Below are 22,181 nucleotides of genomic sequence, written 5' to 3'. Positions count from 1 at the left end.
TGCTGCACTAGGCAGCTAAGATGCTAAGATGCTAGCCAGTTTAAGTCTTTTGCAACTGCCACACCAGGTCTATCTGGATTGCACAAAATGAATAGTTGAGTCAACTTCCTAACAATTCAATTCTTTTTAAATAAGAAGCGAGAGCCTGTTCACAATCTAGGGTATGAAGGGCCTTCTCGTGAAGATCTGAATGAGGCTTCAGACATAAGGTGGGAAGCATTATTTCTTCATTTAGGGGGGGGGGGAAGTGTCACCACTTGGCAAGAACATGGGATATGTTCAAAGAACAACCTTATAATGAAGAACTGTGGTTAAGGTGTGTATGTTATCAATGCCTGAAGTTCACTTATTCTTCTAGCTGAAGTGATTGCAACTAGGAAGAGTACTTTCCAGAATAGGAATTTCAAATGTACAATGCTCACAGGTTTAAAAGACTTCATATGTGAAGCGAGCATAACATTTAGATTCCACAGCAAAGGAAGCTTTTGTAACAGAGGTGTTACACAAACCAATCTTTTCATGAAATGAGCCACCATATGCAACTGTGATGCTGGAAGGTTATCAACAGGAACATGATAAGTTGGAAGCACTGAGGTGTATTCTAATAGAAGGAGGTTTGAAGGCCAAATCTATATAAGTGATATAGATATTGTTAATATAGTCACAGATAGACAAATTACAGGGTAATAACTGCTAGTAAAACACCAGATTGAAAATCTTTTCCACTTGAAAGCATACATTCGTCTAGTGGAAGGTTTCTGAACAGCTATCAGGATGTCCTGCAGAACACAGACGACAAAAACGAGAAACTGCTCAGTTTCCAGGCGGCTGTGACAGCTACAGACTTCAGGTTTAGCAGAAGAAACCTCCTGTAGAATTATTAGTGCTGGAACTTCTGCAGAACTCTTGGTATGAGAAAAACTAGAGAGGTAAGCATAAAGGAATAACTAAGTCCATGGAATTGCCAGAGCATTTGGTGCTAGATTTTTTTTTTTGGGGGGGGGGATAAGAATGAACAGTAGAGAGAAAGATTTGCATTCATTTCACTAGCAAAGAGGTTGATTTGAGGCTTCCCCACTCCTGAAAGAGGTGCACTGAGGGACCATTCATGAAGACAAAGCAATCTGCTCAGTTTGTTGGTTAACTGATTTTGTGCACCAGGAATGTAAGTACCCTATATTTTTATTTTTGTTACATTTGTACCCCGTGCTTTCCCACTCATGGCAGGCTCAGTGCGGCTTACATATTGTATACATATACAGGTACTTATTTGTACCTGGGGCAATGGAGGGTTAAGTGACTTGCCCAGAGTCACAAGGAGCTGTCTGTGCCTGAAGTGGGAATTGAACTCAGTTCCTCAGGACCAAAGTCCACCACCCTAACCACTAGGCCACTCCTCCTATCCTTTATCTGTGCTGTAATTGGTTATAGCACCTGCTCAGATTCTGACTGCTTCTTGGCAAAAGCATAAAGAGACACACCGCCAGCAGCTGACCCAAGAAGCCTTCTCTCTGCCACGTCCCACCCCCCTCTGACACAACTTCCTATTTCTGCCTGAGAAGAACACAGCAGAAAGAAGGCTTATGGATTAGAAGCGTTGAAGGGATTGCTGCCGGCGACCCTTTGAAGAGAGACAGTTGCTAAGGTAGATGTGGGGGGGAGATCTACACCGGGGATCTGCTAGAGAAAAGCTGGACAATGAGAGGGAGGGGGATATGCTGCACAAGGAGGGGGAGATGAGCAAGAGAGGGGGAGATGCTATACAGAAAGAGGGAGAGGGGGGCATGGGAAGGAGAACTGCTGGACAAAGGAAGGGAGAGCTAGAGGGAAAATAAGGATTGGGGGACAATGTGGGAACAAAGGAGGAAGAGATACTGCACAGGGTGGCAGAAGAGGGACAAGAGGAGAGATACTGCACAGGGGTGGGGAGAGGGGCAACAGGAGGAGAGATGCTGCACGGGGGTTGGTGGGAAGAAGGGCAATAGAGGAAGAGATGCACAGAGGGTGGTGGGGGATGGGACAAAAGAGGGAGGTATGCATAGAGAGTGGGGGGGGGGACATGGGCAGGAGAGGGAGACATGCTTCAAGATTGGAAGAGGGTCAAGAGAGGGACAGATGTTGCACAAGGGGGAGCGGGGCACAAGGGGGAGCGGGGCAAAAGAGGAAGAGATGCTGCACGAGGGAAAGAGGGGCAAGAGAGGGAGAGATGATGCATGAGGAGCAGAGAGGAGAGAGGCAAGAGATGCTGCACGGGGAGGGGGAGAGAGAAGGGAGAGAGGCAAGAGAGGGACAGATGCTGCACGAGCGGGAGAGGGAGAGGATGCACGAGGGAGAGAAAGGGGAGGAGGGGAGAGGGGCAAGAGGGGGAGAGGCACTGCATGAGGGGAAGAGGGGCAAGAGAGGGAGAGATGCTGAATGAGAGGGACAGGAGCAAGAGAGGAAGAGATGGTGGCAGTGGAGGAAACAGAGGGAAGGAACTGTTGGACTCAGGATGCAAGAGAGAAGGGGGGAGAGAGGGAGAGGTACTACTATTACTATTTAGCATTTCTGTAGTGCTACAAGGCGTACGCAGCGCTGCACAAACATAGAAGAAAGACAGTCCCTGCTCAAAGAGCTTACAATCTAATAGACAAAAAATAAAGTAAGCAAATCAAATCAATTAATGTGTACAGGAAGGAGGAGAGGAGGGTAGGTGGAGGCGAGTGGTTACAAGTGGTTACGAGTCAAAAGCAATGTTAAAGAGGTGGGCTTTCAGTCTAGATTTATAGGTGGCCAAGGATAGGGCAAGACGTAGGGGCTCAGGAAGTTTATTCCAGGCGTAGGGTGCAGCAAGACAGAAGGAGCGAAGTCTGGAGTTGGCAGTAGTGGAGAAGGGAACAGATAAGAAGGATTTATCCATGGAGCGGAGTGCACGGTAAGGGGTGTAGGGAAGGACGAGTGTGGAGAGATACTGGGGAGCAGCAGAGTGAGTACATTTATAGGTTAGTAGACGAAGTTTGAACAGGATGCGAAAACGGATAGGGAGCCAGTGAAGCGACTTGAGGAGAGGAGTAATATGAGTAAAGCGACCCTGGCGGAAGATGAGATGGGCAGCAGAGTTTTGAACCGATTGGAGAGGGGAGAGGTGACTAAGTGGGAGGCCAGCAAGAAGCAGATTGCAGTAGTCTAAACAAGAGGTGACAAGGGTGTGGATGAGGGTTTTGGTAGAGTGCTCGGAAAGAAAGGGGCGGATTTTACGGATGTTGTAAAGAAAGAAACGACAGGTCTTGGCAATCTGCTGGATATGAGCAGAGAAGGAGAGAGAAGAGTCAAAGATGACCCCAAGGTTTCGAGCTGAGGAGGCAGGGAGAATGAGAGAGCCATCAACAGAAATAGAAAACGGGGGGAGTGGGGAGGTGGGTTTGGGGGGAAAAATGAGAAGCTCGGTTTTGGTCATGTTTAATTTCAGGTGGCGTGGAGACATCCAGACAGCAATGTCAGACAAGCACGCTGAAACTTTGGTTTGGATGCAAGGTGAGATATCAGGGGTAGAAAGGTAGATTTGGGAGTCATCAGGTAGGAAGAAAGAAGTGTTGGAAGAGAGGGAGGAAGAAATGGAAGAGTGGAGAGAGAGGGAAAGATGCACAGGAGGGGGGAGGGATAGAGAGGGAAATGTTGGATCCAGGGGTACAAGTGATTGAGGGAGGGATGCTGGACAATGGGAAGGAGGAGAGATGGAGAAATACTGGGCCCATGAAGGAAGGGAGGCAGAAGAGAAGAGAAAAGGGACAAGAATATGCTGACAGAGTGGAGTGGAAAGGACAGGGAGATACCAGGCTACACGGGTGGGGAGGGGAAAAAGAGGGAGCATATGCTGAGTTAGTAGGGTGGAGGGAGGTAGATGCTGAGATTGGTGGAAACCATGTGGGAGAGGCCGGGGGGGGGGGGGGGCAGGGGCAATGAATGAGGAGAAGGATAGTAATAGCAGGGGCTAGAAATACGATAATAAGGAAAAGGAAACGCAAGGTTAGGGAAGGGGAAAGCTAGTGGGTTAGTACATATAAGTACATAAGTATTGCCATACTGGAAAAGACCAAAGGTCCATCAAGCCCAGCATCCTGTTTCCAAGAGTGGCCAATCCAGATCACAAATACCTGGCAAGATCCCAAAAAAGTACAAAACATTTTATACTGCTTATCCCAGAAATAGCGGATTTTCCCCAAGTCCATTTTATTTATTTGCTGCATTTGTACCCCACATTTTCCCACCTATTTGCAGGCTCAATGTGGCTTACACTATGTTGCAAAAGGTATAATCATAAACAGAGTAAGAGATAAGGTCTAATTTAACATATTACTGTGTAAGAAATTAGGTAGATAGGTCAGTAGAATTGTTTACATAACAAAAAATAAAACAGGTAAGATATAATAACCAATAGTGATAATGTGATTAACATAATCAAATTAGAAGGGATCAGTATTAGTTGGTTTAGATATAGAATGGAATCAAGTCATTAAGGAGGATTTTTATCATAAGTCTCTTCGAACAGGTGCGTCTTCAATAACTTACGGAAGGTTTATTTATTTTTATTTGTAGCATTTGTATCCCACATTTTCCCACCAATTTGCAGGCTCAATGTGGCTTACATTTGCCGTAATGGTGGTTGCCATTTCCGGGTACCAAAATTACAGATGTTATTGCGTTGTGATTACATACATGGTAACATACATGGAACACAGCATATATCAAACAGATCATGGTATAAATATATATATACCATGTGCATACATACATGTTAAAGAAGAATAAATTATGGTATTGCATGAAGGTTCCTGAGAATAAATTGGGATTTAACATACATTAGGTCATTGATTATAGAGAGTTCTTATTCAGCATAAGGTTGAAGTGATAATGCTTGATCATAAGTATCAAAGCGGTTAATCAATCATGTGGTAAAAATTCGGTAATGTATAGATCGTGTATTGCGTTATTATTTAGTATTTAAGATGGATGTTTATGGTATGCCTTCTTGAAAAGATCTGTTTTCAGTAGTCTTCGGAAGATGGTTAGGTCCTGCGTTGTTTTTATGGCCTTCGGTAGTGCGTTCCATAGCTGCGTGCAGATCTATGAGAAACTGGTCGCGTATGTGGATTTATATTTTAGCCCTTTACAGTTAGGATAATGGAGATTAAGGAAAGAGCGTGATGATCTTTTTGTATTCCTAATAGGCAGGTCTATAAGGTCTGACATATAAGTCGGGGCTTCCCCGTGAACGATTTTGTGGACCAGAATACACACTTTGAACGCAATTCATTCTTTTAGTGGAAGCCAGTGTAGTTTTTCTCTTAGGGGTTTGGCGCTTTCGTATTTCACTTTCCCAAATATGATTCTGGCTGCTGTTCTGAGCGGTCTGAAGCTTCTTAATGATTTGTTCTTTGCATCCGGCATAGATGGCATTGCAGTAGTCTAGATGACTTAACACCATTGATCGTACTAGGCTGCGGAATACTTCCCTTGGGAAGAAAGGCCTGATTCTTTTAAGTTACACATTGCATAGAACATTTTCTTTGCTGTATTTTTCGCATGGTCTTCGAGTGTGAGATTCCGGTCAATTATGACTCCCAGAATTTTCAGGCTGTCTGAAACCAGAAGGGTGTAGAGTCTGGGGTGTTTATGGTATTGGGTTTGTTTGTTTGTTTTGTATTGTGAGGATAGGATGAGACATTGTGTTTTTTCTGCATTTAGCTTTAGTTGGAAAGCGTCCGCCCATGAGTTCATTATTTGGAGGCTGTGTGTGATTTCATTTGTTATTTCAGTTATGTCTTGCTTGAACGGGATGTATATCGTGACATCGACTGCATAGATGTACGGGTTGAGTCCTTGTTTGGATAGCGATTTGGTTAAAGGTGTCATCATTAGGTTAAAAAGGGCTGGTGAGAGTGGTGAACCTTGTGGTACTCCACATTCAGGTTTCCATGGAATTGACGTTTTTGAGTTTGAAATCACTTGATAAGATCTTGCTGTTAGGAAGCCTTTAAACAATCTTAGTACGTTTCCTCCGATCCCGAAATAGTCTAGGATGTTTGAGAGTATTTGGTGGTTGACCATGTCGAATGCGCCGGACATATCAAATTGTAAGAGTAGCACATTGATTCCAGTTGCAATTAGTTGTTTAAATTTGGTTACGAGAGTGGTTAGTACTGTTTCAGTGCTATGGTTGGATCGAAATCCTGACTGTGATTCATGTAGTATTATGAATTTGTTTAGGTAATTGGTGAGTTGTTTGGTTACCATACTTTCCATTAGTTTTACTATCAGGGGGGTGGATGCTACTGGTCGGTAGTTGGTTGTGTCACTTAGTTTTTTCTTTAGGTTTTTGGGTATGGGTGTAAGTGATATGTTTCCTTTGTCCTTGGGGAAAAGTCCGTGTTGTAGCATGTAGTTCAGGTGTAACGTAAGGTCTGTTATGAAGTGTTTGGGGGGCAGACTTTATAAAGCTACTGGGGCAAATATCCAGTTTGGAGTGGGTTTTGGAGAATTTGGTGAGTGCTTGAGTGATGGTTTCTTCGGTTAGCAGATCGAAGTTGTTCCAGGTTCGATCTGCTGGGTATTCGCCTGGAATAGGGTCCAGGCAATCCATAAATTTTTCGTGATCAGTGGTGTTAAGTGGTAATGTGGATCGGAGTTTTATAATTTTCTCATTGAAGTATTTGGCAAGTTGATCTGCCGATAGGGTGTCTGTGCTGGCTGTGGTAACCGGTGTGGTGTCTATTAGTTTATTCACGAGTTGATATAGTTTATGTGCATCTTTGTAGTCCGGTCCTATTTTGGTTTTGTAATATGCTCGTTTGGTTTGTCTTATTGTATATTTGTATTTTCTTTGCATCTGTTTCCAGGCTTTAAGTGTATGTTCATTTTTCATTTTTTGCCATCACGTTCAAGTCTCCTGACTTGTGTTTTTAGTTTTTTCAGTCATTCGTTGAACCAAGGTATTGAGCTGTGTCTTCGTGTGGTTCTTGTTTGTAGTGGTGCTATTTCGTCTAGTACTGTATGTTCCTGCATTTGTCATCCCAGTTTTGGAGATAGTGTTGTCAAGTTATGCGTTGTTTTTATAGCATTTGGTAGTTTATTCCATGATTTTGTGCAGAGGTATGTGAAGGTAGATGCGTGTAGTGATTTGTATTTGAGTCCTCTACAACTGGGGTAGTGGAGGTTCAAGAAGGTATGTGATGAACTTTTGATGTTTCATGCAGGTAATTCAATTAGGTCTGACATATATGATGGAGCTTCTCCATGGATGATTTTATGGGTTAAGGTGCAAACCTTGAATGCAATTCAATCTTTTAGTGGAAGCCAATGTAATTTTTCTCTGAGGGGTTTGGCGCTTTCATACTTTGCCTTTCCGAATATGAGTCTAGCTGCAGTATTTTGGGCAGTCTGGAGTTTCTTAATGGTTTTTTCTTTGCATCCTGCGAAAATGGAGTTACAGTAATCCAGGTGGCTCAGTACTAGCGATTGCACTAGTTTGCGGAATACTTCCCTTGGGAAAAAAGGTTTCACTCTTTTCAGCTTCCACATAGCAAAAAACATTTTGTCACATTCTTCGCATGGCAATCAAGGGTGAGATTTCGATCAATAGTAACACCCAGGAGTTTTAGTTATTCACAATAGGGAGTGTGGCATGGTGTATTAATATTGGCGTAATTAGTCTTGTTAAATTGCGATGATAAGACAATGAGTCTTTTCTGCATTGAGTTTAAGTAGGAAAGCATCAGCCCATGAGTTAATGATTTGGAAGTTGGTATTAATTTTATCTGTAATTTCTGATACATTGCTCTTGAATGGAATGTATATTGTGATGTCGTCTGCATAAATATATGGGTTTAGGCCTTGACTGGATAGTGAGTTGGCTAGTGGCAACATCATTAAATTAAAGAGAACTGGTGAAAGCAGTGAGCCCTGAGGCACACCACATCCAGGTCTCCATGGTGAGGAAATGGTTGACTTAGATATCACTTGATAAGATCTTACAGTTAAGAATTTGTAGAACCAGTTCAATACGTTTCCACCCAGTCCAAAGTATTCAAGGATGTTTAATAGAACACCATGGTTAACCATGTCAAACGCACTAGACATGTCGAATTGGAGGAGTAGAACATTATTGCCAGCTGCGATAATTTGTTTGAATTTAGTTAGGAGTGTTATAAGAACTGTTTCAGTGCTATGATTAGCACGAAATCCGGATTGGGACGCATGTAATACTGAGAATTTACTCAACTAATCATTAAGTTGTTTAGTTACTAAGTTTTCCATTAATTTGACTCCAAGAGGGATGGATGCAACTGGACGATAGTTAGTTATGTTACTTAATTTTTTCTTCTGGTCTTTGGGGATTGGAGTAAGTAATATATTACCTTTGTCAGCAGGAAAGGATCCATGTTGGAACATATGGTTTAAATAGGAGGTGAGATCGATTAAAAAACGTTGAGGAACAGATTTTACTAAATGACTAGGGCAAGCATCTAGTTTACAATGGGATTTGGTAAATCTATTGATCGTTTGGGTGACTGTATCCTCAGTTAGGGAGTTGAAATTTGTCCATATTCGGTCAGCTGGATATTCGTCAGTAATTGAGTCTAAGTAATCAATAAATATTTCGTAATTAGAAGAGTTAGTTGATAAGGTGGATCTTAATTTGATGATTTTTTGATTGAAATAAGTGGCTAGATCATTTGCTGATGGAGTATCAGAATTAGTTGAGGTGACCGGCGTAACATCTAGTAGGTTATGAACAGATTGGAATAACTTGTGTAAATCTTTGTAATATGGTTCAATTTTGGATTTATAGAATGACCTTTTAGTCTGTCTGATGGTGTATTTGTATTTCCTTAACATTAGTTTCCACGCGGTGAACGTTTGTTCATTTTTCATTTTATTCCATGCACGTTCGAGTCTTCTTGTTTGAGTTTTTAATTTTTTCAGCTCATCGTTGAACCAAGGAAGTGAGTTATGTCTTCATGGTATTTTTATTTGTAATGGTGCTATTGCTTCAAGTATGTATTTGCATCTGTTATCCCAATTTAGAAGGTATTGGTTGGAATCAGTTTGAGTAGTCCAGTCATTCGCATAGAACTTCTGCCAAAAAAGTATTGGATCGATTTGACCCCTTGTGGTCTATGGACCCCATAACGGTCTATGGACTTTTCCTTCAGGAAGACGTCCAAACCTTTTTTAATCTCCGCTAAGCTAACCGCCTTTACCACATTGTCTGGCAACAAATTCCAGAGTTTAATTACACATTGAGTGAAGAAAAATTTCTCCGATTCGTTTTAAATTTACTACATTGTAGCTTCATTGCATGCCCCCTAGTCCTAGTATTTTTGGAAAGCGTGAACAGACGCTTCACATCTACCAGTTCAACACCACTCATTATTTTATAGACCTCTATCATATCTCCCCTCAGCCGCCTTTTCTCCAAGCTGAAGAGCCCTAGCTGCTTTAGCCTTTCCTCATAGGGAAGTCATCCCATCCCCTTTATCATTTTCGTCGCCCTTCTCTGGGGTTAGAGGAAGAGATGGAAATTTGATAGGTAGCGTAAAAGTTAAAATAAATAAATAAGAAGGGTGAGAAAGAGGGTGAAATTTCATTGAACAGAGGGGTTAAAAAAACCCAAAAGGATAGATCAATATGTCAGAGGCAGGTGTAGTGAAGGATATGGAACAAGACAAGAGAGGAGAAAAGACAAATGGAAAGCAGCCACTTGAAGAAGAATTAGCAGAGGACAGACAGGAAAGCAGAAAAGAGAAATTAGAACCAACATGATGGAAAATAAAATGTCCAAAGATAGAAAAAAGAATTTTATTTTTAATTTAATAACTGAAATATGTTACCTTCGGAATGTACATAGCACATGTCTTGTATTTTGTTTTGCAGTACATGCTGAATTTAACTTCTTGGAGTTACTACTACTACTATTTAGCATTTCTATAGCGCTACAAAGCATACGCAGCGCTGCACAAACATAGAAGAAAGATAGTCCCTGCTCAAAGAGCTTACAATCTAGTAGACAAAAAAATAAAACAAACAAATCAATGTGTAGAGGAAAGAGGAGAGGAGGGTAGGTGGAGGCGAGTGGATACAAGTGTTTACGAGTCAAAAGCAATATTAAAGAGGTGGGCTTTCAATCTAGATTTAAAGATGGTCAAGGATGGGGCAAGACGTAGGGGCTCAAGAAGTCTATTCCAGGCATACGGCGCAGCAAGACAGAAGGAGCGAAGTCTGGAGTTGGCAGTAGCGGAGAAGGGAACAGATAAAAAGGATTTATCCAGGAAACGGAGTGCACGGTAAGGGATGTAGGGATGGACGAGTGTGGAGAGATACTGGGGAGCAGCAGACTGAGTACATTTATAGGTTAGTAGAAGAAGTTTGAACAGGATGCGAAAACAGATAGGGAGCCAGTGAAGCGAGTTGAGGAGAGGGGTAGTATGAGTAAAGCGACCCTGGCGGAAGACGAGTTGGGGAGCAGAGTTTTGAACCGACTGGAGAGGGGAGAGGTGACTAAGTGGGAGGCCAGCAAGAAGCAGATTGCAGTAGTCCAAAACGAGAGTTGACAAGGGTGTGGTTTTGGTAGAGTGCTCAGAAAGAAAGGGGCAGATTTACGGATGTTGTAAAGAAAGAAACGACAGGTCTTGGCGATCTGCTGGATATGAGCAGAGAACAGAAGGAGAGAGAAGAGTCAAAGATAACCCCAAGGTTTCGAGCTGAGGAGACAGGGAGAATGAGAGAGCCATCAACAGAAATAGAAAACGGGGGGAGTGGGGAGGTGGGTTTGGGGGGGAAAATGAGAAGCTCGGTTTTGGTCATATTTAATTTCAGGTGGCGTGGAGACATCCAGACAGCAATGTCAAACAAGCACGCTGAAACTTTGGTTTGGATGCAAGGTGATATCAGGGGTAGAAAGGTAGATTTGGGAGTCATCAGCATAGAGATGGTAGGAAAAGCCATGGGATGAGATTAATGAACCAAGGGAAGAAGTGTAGATAGAAAAGAGGAGGGGACCAAGAACAGAACCCTGAGGTACGCTGACAGGCAGAGGGATAGAAGAGGATCCACCAGTGAAAACTAAAGGTGCGGAGGGAGGGGTAGGAAGAGAACCAGGAAAGGACAGAGCCCTGGAGTCCAAGTGAGGACAGGGTATCGAGAAGTATGCTGTGATCGACAGTGTCAAAAGCAGCGGAAAGATCAAGAAGAATGATGGTCCAATTTTTGTCTACATATTTTTATTTCTAATTTGTGATCCCTTGTTCTGTATTTGCTAAGGGTATATTAATGGGACAGTACTGGTAGGTGGTGAGACCAAATGAGAGGGGATCCATGGGGGCCCCCTCCTTTATTTTCTGACCTGTGCCCTAGAATGTCTAACACAAGCCTTGACCCTTGCTGAAGCTGGTGGGGATCCCAAGCCACTGCCAGCTGAGGACTTCCTCCAAAGATGACGAGAACTCCCTTCTATCAAGCTCTGCAGTCGACGGCCAACATCCTTGAGCCACCGACATCCAAGCATGCGAGGTGTGCTGGCACAATGGCTTAAGCTTGGTAAGAGAGAGTTCTGGCTGCCTTTGGAGGAAGTCTTCAGCTGACAGATCTTGGGGATTCTCAATAGCTAAAGTATTTATATTTTGAGTTGGAAGGTGCCAGAGGGAAGGGTAGAGGATGAGAAAAAATTTTGTGCCCACCCACTTTAAGCTCAGGCCCACCCAAAATTGGCTGTCTGGCTACACAACTGCTAACAAAGCTTTTAAAGACAATACCTTCTTCTTCAGATCAGAAATGATCAAACAATGGCAAATATCAGTATATATAAGTGCAACTTAAAAGGATTCCAGTTACAGTTTCACACGGAACAATTTTTCTTTCACTTTTTCTCTTAAGAGCAATTCTCCAGTCGAGAAGCATCTGCTAACAGAGTGAACATCTTCATGCAAAGTGGGCTTGAAACCATACCAGACATCTAGCTATAATTGCTGAAGTGGAAACTTGAGTAAAGGTATAAAAGGATTTGTACACTGTACACTATAAAAGGATTTGATCACCCTCCCCTCACCTATTCACACCCATCCTGTTAGAATATCAATGATATGCTTTGATGTCCCCATGCATACCTCCTACCCACCCCCATCCTCCCACCCTGTCATAGTAATGCTTGAATGTTTTCACTTATATACACTGTCAGCTAGCACATTTGCTTATTTCCAATCTGAGGAAGAAGGGCGACCTTCGAAAGCTAATCAAGAAATGTATTAAGTTATGTCCAATAAAAAAGGTATCATCTTATTTTCTTTTCCATGTTTTATTTTGTTTGATTTCTATTGATAACCTTAAGAGTGGACTAACACGGCTACCACACTCCTCTACACAGTGCTTTTAAGGCAATTACCACACTTACCTCTGTCAGAATATTTATTGGTGTTTGAGCTTATGAAGAAAGGGACTTTTTTTTTTTTTTTTGAAAAATGGTATGCATATACTAACTATGTAGTGCTGATGGGCAGCAATCTGATCATAGAGCATAGCTCTTGGAAGACAAATCATTTAGGGAAAAAAATGAGAATCCTTTCCCAGAGGAGCGGTAGAGAAATCCCTGCTTCAACTATAACTGAAGAGTGTGACACAGTTGGACCTTACTAAAACCTGGAGATGACTGAATGCTAGTCTTTGAGCATGCTATGAATAAGTACAGCAACAACTGTTTATAGGGCTTCTGTATATTTTGAAATGCCAAAGAGGTTAAATCTCAACTCCATTTCCTGTGGAGCAGAAAAGGAACTTCTTGAGTCATCATGTTGACAAATTTTGGATATAAAATGCCCTCATACGAAGACTCAGTGGTAGTGTTGGTAGTGAAGGGTCAGACAGAGTTTCTGTTTGAGGCCCCCTCTCTTCTTTGGCTGCAGAAGGCAATTGAATGCCAAAGAGATCTAGGAGGCATTCAAAAGGAATGGAGGAAGTGAAAGCACAGGCTCATGCTCCAAGTCTGAAGAAAATAAGAGTGAGACAGTGGGATCTGGCAGTGTCTCTCTGTCCATTAGTCATGCCAACAGAATGAAATGTTTTTTATGCTGTGGTGGCAAAGGAATCTCAGATAGGTTTTTGAGTAACCCTTGACAAAATCCATAAACATCTTCTGAACAAGAGTGAGAATGTTCTCAAACCTGGAAAGATGTCAAATATGAAGGCGTCTACTACAGTAACCAAGACTAGCACAGGAGCAAGAGACTGTGCAGAAGTAGGGTGGTCTGTGCTGAACATGCTTTTGTAGTATCAGAAAGTTGTACAAAAGAGGCACTGGCATTGTGCTGTTGGTGTTGGCACAGACACAGAGTCAATGCACATCTTCTTAGGAATCTCTACTCTAGTATGTTTGTGCTTCATCAGCATTTTGGTTGAAGTTGACACAAGTAGCTTTTCCTCCGACTTTTGCAGGCATTCCTGTAAGCCTGGAAAACTCTGGGGTAAGTCAATCCAATGTTATACCATTGTCTGGCAGTCCCCAAGGGTGACTGGACTCAAAGTCATTGTATCAAGAATTTGATGGCTTTCCATGGAAGATTCTCAACAGGCACCAACAGAAGGAGCTCATTTCTGCACAAAGGTGGCTTTCTTATGCAATTTTTCAAGAAGCAACTGCTGTTCGGCTTCAAATACACTCAAAAATTATTACTGTCTCTCTCCATGCTCTTGCTGACTTTCACGTGTGCATGAATTTTGCCAACAGCATGAAGAGATTGTGGTCAGGACCCAAGAATAAAAACCAGTTTCTATGCGTATCGAAATTCTGGATCTTCCTGTTGAATTTCAGACAAGGTCTAAAACCCAACTTCAGTGACATACTAAATGTGTCTTTTAGAAAACAACAAAGAAAGAGAAAATGATGAAAACAATGTTGAACCACTAACAATTTGAAAAAGATGTACAGCTTTGTTTCGTATCTGTTTGACTGAGTAGAAAAAACAAAAACTGAGGAAACCACTGCATGCTGGAAAGGCAATGAATGCTCAAACCTTTTACTATGTTCTGAGGTTTGGAAGAATAGCTCTGTCTTGGCACCACTGGATAACATCACTCCTTGGATGCCTGACTCAATCCTACTGATCAAGGGGAAAATGTATGTATTGAAAAATGTATGATTGATAATATTTGAATTTACCAGAAAATCTACCCACTAATAATACCTGAAAAGCATACATTTTTTCTACCCCCATAGAACCCTTAGCATTATTTAGTGGAAAATAAGCACTTCTACTTCTCATTAATACTTAAAAATAGAAGCCCTAAACAACTTACCGTATTTTTCGGACTATAAGACGCACTTTTTCCCCCAAAAATTTGGGAGGAAAATGGGGGGTGCGTCTTATAGTCCGAAGGTAGCGAGTTTTGGATCGCCGTCCCGTACTTACGCGATGCCATGTTCCGTGGTGGTCTAGTGACGTCGGGGCAGGAAAGAGCCCCCTCTTTCCTGCCCATCGTGCTGCTCTCCGTGCTCCTCACTGCTTCCTGACGGTCTCAGCGATATTCAAAATGGCCGCCGAGATTCTCGGCGGCCATTTTGAATCTCACCGAGACCGTCAGGAAGCAGTGAGGAGCACGGAGAGCAGCACGATGGGCAGGAAAGAGGGGGCTCTTTCCTGCCCCGACGTCACTAGACCACCATGGAACATGGCATCGCGTAAGTACGGGACGGCGGTCCAAAACTCGGACAAGACGCACCAGAGCACCTAGGTTTTAGAGGAGGGAAAAAGGAAAAAATTTTTTTTCCTATTTCCCTCCTCTAAAACCTAGGTGCGTCTTATGGTCCGGTGCGTCTTATAGTCCGAAAAATACGGTAGTTTCTATTTATGATCCTAATGATAGCTAGATCCATTTCTATACGGATTTGGAAATGGAGCTGCTTAAATGGACAACAGGCATTTGGGTACTTGGTAAGGATTTCAACATGAGTCACCTCATTTAGACTTCACAACCCAGCAGGCTTACATAAATGTGGATCGGAGGGCTCTCCTTAGTTTTCTAATCACATATGGGAGTGGAGGATGATGTCTGGTGTCACCAGTATGAGAGTGTTAAGCAATATAGTTTCCAATTGTTGCCTCACTCCTCCTCTAGAACTAACTACTTCTTAATAGATAAGAGCTTTCTAGGTGGGGTCAAAGCTTCTGACATCAAGACCATTGTGTGGTCTGATCATGCCCCCTTGTGGATATTTTCAGGGGAGATTTACATTATCAGAAGCTCTAGTTCTACAGACTCAATGTCAATTAAATGTTACTCTATTTGGGTTTGGTATGTTTTTAGGGAGGGGGGGTTAACTTTGGGCAAGTAAATTACAGAAAGAGAAGGAACGAAGGAGGGCTCTCAAGACTGCAGAGCTTTGGTGTGCTCAGTCCTAGCCCAGAGTTATCTCCTAAGTTGGGCTCTCTCCACTCTGAGCTGAAAGAGCTCTGGGTAGGACAAATTTCATACAAACTACAAGAAGCAAACCAAGTAAATTGTTGGCTCACCAACTTAAGGCTCACAAGTTACAGTCCTGCGTTCCTTCTATCAAAGATGGTATGGGCATTGCATAATCCCTCTCAGATGTGCGAGTATTTTCTTAAGTTCTATCAGACCTTATATACATCCAAGTCCAGTGGAACACCACCTGAGATACAATATTTGGATAGTGCTTCTCTTTCCACTCTCTCAGAGTCCCACTGGGCCTAGCTGGACCAGGACATTCAAACTCATGAAGTAGCTGATGCCATTAAATGCCTTAAACGTGGCAAATCTGCTGGTCTGGATGGATTATCCTCTAAATTTTATAGAACGTTCTCTGGGTTTCTGTCACCCATACAGACCCAGGTTTCTAACTGGGCTCCGAGGGGTGACCCATTACCGCCCTCAATGCTAGAGGAAGGGCTCACTATATTGCCCAAACTTGGCAAAGATCCCAAATTGTGCAGTTCTTATTGCTCAATCTCCCTCCTCAATTTAGATGTCAAACTGCTGGCTGATATTTTGGCTAAAAGGCTCAATGAACATATTCAGACTTATCAGAGACGACCAATGTGAACTTATTTTGGGCAGATCGATAAGAGATAATATAGGCAGAGTGATACATCAGCTGGCTCACATGGCATGGTTGAATGCCAATGGTGTTGCTGGCTATTGATGTAGATAAGATGTTTAACCATGTTGAGTAGTCTTTCATGACGGAAGATTTATCCATGATGGGATCTTGCCCAAATTTTCAAACCTCGATAGATGTGCTGCATTCTGCATCTCCTTAGCGCATTAGGGTCAATGCGGGGTACTCACCCTGGGTAAAAGACAAGCATGTCAAGAGGAAGTGACGTTACCATCTAAAATGGAGGCTTAAACAAGAGGCTCCGTTGGGGCTATGTGGTATCTAGCAATTCCCGAGGCACTTACAGGCTATTAGGTGTGGACTGGAGGGTAAGAGGGTGTGAGATTGTGCAGCTGAGGATAAATGAGCTGTGAAGAAGGGACGGAGAGCAGAGAGAGCAGCAGATGAAAGCTCCTTCTCTCCTACCTGGTGGGGGTCGGACAGGCTCTGCTTGGAGAGAAGACGGGAAGCAGCGTGAGCTAACACTAAGCCAGGACATCAGTGTTACGAGGGATTCCTGGGCTACAGAGAGACAGGGGGCTCGTGTGAAGATTTCAGCACATTTGGAGAATACAGTGGAGGACACAGAGAGCTGCAGCTGCCTGTTCTGAGCCCAGTACAGTGTTTGCCCAGGCGTCTCTTATGTGAAGGGCTGCATTCCTTGCTATCTCAGGAGCTGTGTGATCTGTGAGTTTCCTACATTGTGACCTATGTCTCCCCTTCTTTGCTATGAAGTGACTGTGTGAAGGAGGATTGACTGGCAGGGTCTTTTGCACCCGGCTGTAACAGGCAGACTTGGAGAATAAAAGCAGTTTATGTACTGGGATTGAGCTCAAGCTGTGATAATTAACTGCTAGCCTGCAGCATATGATACATCTTTAAGGAAGAAAGTGAGTTGCGGGAGGGGTGACATGTGACATTGGAAGCTAACTCCTGACCCGGTATCTGCAGGATAATTTTGTTTGGATTAAAAAACGGATTGCTGGGAGGAAATGATGTCACAATTCAAGGTGGCGGTCTGAACGAGGAGCTCCGCCGGGGCTGATAGTTGTTGGCACTACAAACTTACTCATACGGTGAGAGACGGATCGAAAATGACAGAGAGTACGCCTCCAAGCTATGCCACCAAAAAAAACCCTTGAGCGATTCCGATATACACCGGAGCGTCGCGAAAAAGTGAACGAAGGAAGAGTGGGGCCGGAGCAGCGAGGATCCAAGATGGCGACTGCACATGCCCCACAGGAACACACGGTACAGAGAGAGGAACCCGCAGAGGCTGCAAGTATGTTGCAATCGGACGTAGCAAGGCTGCTTCAAGATTTAAAATCTGACTTCGCGGGGATCCGATTAGATGTTCAACATGCCCTCAAAGACATCAGAACGGAGATGCATGAATTGGGGTCCCGAGTGGGCGAAGTAGAAGGGGGGATGGTGACCCTTCAATCGGAGGAGAACTCTATGCGGAGGAAGGCAACTGAGGAACAGGAGGAGTTGGGCCGGCTCAGGGAGCAAATTGAAGACCTAGAGAATAGGTCTCGGCGGAACAATTTAAGATTTAAAGGTATCCCTGAGCTAGATATTTTTTCCAACTGTGAGGCTGTCATAAAATAACTATGCCAGCATATTTTGGCCTCGGGGTCGGACACCCACCACCCACCCCCACCCCCGGAGATACGCATTCAACGTGTGCATCGAGCACAGGAACCCCGCAGAGATTCAAACTCGAGGGATATGGTTGTCTGCTTTCTAGACTTACCCATAAAAGAACTAATCCTAAAACAGGCCCGGTTGAGCAAAGAAATTACCTGGAAGAACTACAAAATAGGGGTCTTTCAGGATTTGGCACGCACAACGCTGATGAAGAGTGGATCATTCAGAGAAGTTACTGGATTTATGCGTACTAAGGGGATCAGATACAGATGGTTGTTCCCCTTTGCAGTTTGGATTACAGTAGACGGGAAATCCCGCAAGGTTACAACCCCGGAGGAGGCGTGGTCGGCATTGCAGGCCAAGGGATGTCAAGATGTACCGGTGCAGAATCAGGAATCGCAAACTCAAGCAGCTCCTAGGAGAGATTCAGCGTGGCAAGTGGTGGTGGAGTGAGGCAAGAAGAGGGACAAGCAGGCTTCCTAAAGTGGGGGCTGCTGAGACATTACGGACACATGGGTTGTTACCGCTTTGCTACACTGGGCATTAGAGCAAACCTGGACTCGAAGGTCTGGTTTGCCAGAACGATGGGATGTTTCTGGGAGGGGAAGACAATCCGGACTGTATGAGTGGCTCAGAAAGCACACACAGGACTTGTGCTGGCGCAGTTTGATGTTAGACAAGAGAGTTTTTGGGGGGAGGAAATAGAGGGTTAGAGTTGGGTAAGGAACAGACACGGGTAGGGGGGGATAGCCTGTGTTTAAGGGTTATAAGAGGTGTGGGGAAGGGGGGTTGTCTAATGATATATATGATCAAAGCCTCTGGAAACATACGTTACTTTTCCTACTATGGCTGATCTTCTGGACCAGGGATCGGCAAAGGGAGGGGGGGAGGAGGAAAAGGAAAAGGGGAGGGGTGAAGATGAGGGAAGGCGGGGGGGAGGCGGGAGGGATCTGGGGAAACACTAACAGTAGGGTCCTGGAACGTGAATGGGCTTCACCATCAGGGGAAGCGGGGTCGAGTTTTTAAGGAATTGAATAGGTTAAAATGGGATGTGACGATGATGCAAGAGACATATCTGAGACCAAGAGACGCGCATTTATTGCGGCGTCGGCCCTTTAGAGAAGTATTGGTACATAAGGGACAGGAGGCCAGAAGGGTTGGGGGAGTAGGCTAAGCATACAAGAAGAATTTCGGGACTTGAGTGGCCGATGTTTGGGGATTAGGGGATTTCTACAAGGTAAGGAGATCACATTATTAATATTTATGCACCTAATGAAGGTCAGAAGCAATTTTTTGATTCTCTGAAGGAGGAAATCCAAGGTTTTATTAAAGGCCAAGTGATCATAGGGGGGGATTTCAATATTGCCCCAGACGCGGATTTGGATCATTCCATGGGAAAGAGGGGGGTTGGAAGCGCCGGTCATAAGGCGTTGTTGAACTTTTTGAAGGAATGTGAGGTAGTGGATTGCTGGAGATTATTACATGGAACACAGAGAAATTACACCCATTATTCACATGCAGCACAGACTTATGCGAGGTTAGACAGTTTGTGGGTACTCCGCAACAGTTGGCATATGATAGAAGCAGCAGAAATAGAGACTTGTCAGGTCTCTGATCACGCTCCTATATGGATTAGGTTTAAGGGCCTGAGGGGTAGGCAGAGGGGGGCCTATGGAGGCTCAACGAGACTCTATTGGGAGATGAAACAGTGAGGGCGATACAGGAATTTTATCAACTTAATGATAATGGTGAGGTTAATGATGGATCCTTATGGGATGCTATGAAAGCAGTGGTTAGAGGAGTTTTTATTAAATGGGGTGCACGGAGAAAAAGAGAAAGAGGTCAGAAATCCTTGGAGTTACGAGCTCGCCTAGTGCAACTAGAAAAACAGCATAAGAGGCAACCCACAAAAAAGTTAAGGGAGGAGCATACAGCAGTAAGGGGAGCATTGGCACAATTGCAAATGATAGAGATTGAATATATGCAAACCAAGCTGAAGCAGCAGACCTTTGAGTTTGCTAATAAATCAAGCACTTTTCTGGCACGTCGGTTGCGGGCGAGGCGAGTGAAGACACTTATTCAAAGGCTGAGAGATGGTAAGGGGGGTTGGCATTATGCAGATGTGGATATATCTAGAAGCTTTGGGACATACTATGAAGAATTGTATAAGAAGGGGGAGGATATGAGTAGGGGGGAAATAGGGCAATTTTTAGATCAGTTACAGCTCCCGTGTCTTAGTGAAGCGGAGCAAGTACGATTGGGAGAACCGATAAGATGGGGGGGAAGTATATGGGGTAATTAAGAACCTCCCGAATGGGAAGGCCCCGGGATTGGATGGTTACACCGCTCGGTTTTTTAAGTGTTATGTGGAGGAGTTGGGGCCTCAGCTTATCAGGCTAGGGAATGGAGTATTGGAGGGAAAGGGGATCTCGAATTCAATGATGGAAGCAGGGATCTCTTTGTTGCTTAAGCCAGGAAAGGATCCCACTGTATGTGGCTCCTATAGACCCATTTCACTTTTAAATGTTGACGTAAAGATACTGGCCAAGGTGTGGGCCAACAGGTTGGGACGGGTCCTACCAAAGTTGATAGGGGATGACCAGTCGGGGTTTATCCCGGGTCGACAGGTGGGTGACAACATTCGCCGTACCCTCCACTTGCAATGGGAAGCACAGAAGAGACTCCCAGGGGCAATACTGTTAACACTAGATGCCGAAAAAGTGTTTGACAGGGTTGACTGGGTGTTTCTGAAAGAGGTTATGCAGCGTATGGGTCTTGGGGATAATTTCTGCAGGTAGATAGCAGCCTTGTATGCGGCGCCGAAGACCTGTATACAGATCAATGGCCAGTATACCTCCTTTTTTGCTATTGAACGTGGGACCAGGCAGGGCTGTCCCCTATCACCCTTATTGTTTGCTATATATATATAGAGCCCTTGGCAGAGAGGTTACGTAGCCATCCGGAGTTTCGGGGTTTCACAGTGGGGAAGAGGGAACATCGCATGGCACTGTATGCGGATGATCTGTTGCTTTATGTGACAGATCCAGGGAAAACATTGGAGGTGGATGTCCTGGGGGAATTTGAACAGTATGCGGGGTTGCGGATTAATATGGAGAAATGCGAAATATTAGGCATTTCGGTCTCCCAGGAAGAAGAAAACTGTTTGAAGCAGAGGTTTGCTTTTAAGTGGGCCGAAAGTCATATTAGGTATCTGGGGGTTTATATTCCTAGAGATCTGAGTAGAGTCTATGGACTTAATTATGGCAAACTAGTGGAGTGCATTAGAATTGAATTATCACGGTGGAAAGGGTTGTGGCTGTCGTGGTGGGGGAGGATGGCGGTAATAAGGATGAACATCTTGCCTAGGCTGTTGTTTCTGTTTCAGTGTTTGCCGGTGGCGGTCCCCAAGCGGGAGATGCAGCAATTACAACGCCAGATATTGCAATTTGTATGGGACGGCAAACATCCCCGGTTAGCGGGAAGGGTGATATGGGGAGAGATTGAAAGAGGGGGTAGAGCAGTGCCTCGGCTTGAGTGATATTATCAGGCTGCTCAGGTCAAGATGGTGCTGGAGTGGGAAGGGGGCAGGCTTAAGCCAACAGGTCAAATGGAACAATCGTACTTCCCACATAGGGGTTTTAAATCGTTATGGACCACTGAGGGATTGGGGGGTGTTGGCTGGCGTGGATAACCCATATCTTAGGCACATTTTGACTGTATGGGAAGAGTTTCGGAGGAAGTGGGGACAGGAAGAGGGAGTCTCCACTAGAGCGGGGATAAGATGGGAGCCGAAGTTCGGGGCCAGGAAAGATAATCGGGTTTTTGTGCAATGGGATCATTTGGGCCTTTCGAGTTTTCGAGATGTGCTCCAAGGGGCCCAGATTAAGAGCTTTGAGGAATTGAGGTTACAATATGGACTCCCCGAAGGAGATCGTTTTTCTTACTTACAGATTAAGTATTTTATGGGAGCGATGGGATGGAGGGGAGGCAGCCCTCAGGATAAGGAGAGCTTGGAGAATTTATGGGGTATATTACGGAGGGTGCCTAGATCCATCTCGGTGCTATACAAATTTATGAGAGGCAGTGACCCTGTCCCCTTTAGCTTCAAGGGAGAATGGGAATCAGACTAAAATTGCTGCTTCAATGATCAGGAATGGGAGAGGATATGTGGGGAGGTTCAAAAGGCCTCCACGTGCGCTCTAGTGCAAGAGAATGCATACAAGGTGCTATCGAGGTAGTATTACACTCCTGAGAGAATTAGGGGTATGTACCCTAATGCTTCTGACCGGTGCTGGAGATGTGGTAAAGACAAGGGCTCATTTCTGCACATTTGGTGGTCCTGCCCCCGGATGATACCGTTTTGGGAGGCAGTGATGAAAGCATTGGTATG

The 22,181-nt window shown here is 44.2% G+C and overlaps 1 protein-coding gene across 1 annotated transcript in view; it reads right to left on the bottom strand.

The window, feature by feature from the left end:
* CLASRP (CLK4 associating serine/arginine rich protein) overlaps positions 1-22,181 on the bottom strand; it is a 1,081,767-nt gene that overhangs the window by 905,581 nt on the left and 154,005 nt on the right. The gene's annotated exons all lie outside the window — the stretch shown is intronic.

Source organism: Microcaecilia unicolor, chromosome 11 (assembly GCF_901765095.1).
Source record: "Microcaecilia unicolor chromosome 11, aMicUni1.1, whole genome shotgun sequence".
Taxonomy (NCBI): domain Eukaryota; kingdom Metazoa; phylum Chordata; class Amphibia; order Gymnophiona; family Siphonopidae; genus Microcaecilia; species Microcaecilia unicolor.
Note: the sequence above shows the minus strand (reverse complement) of the source record. Positions and strands in the feature narration are given on the sequence as shown.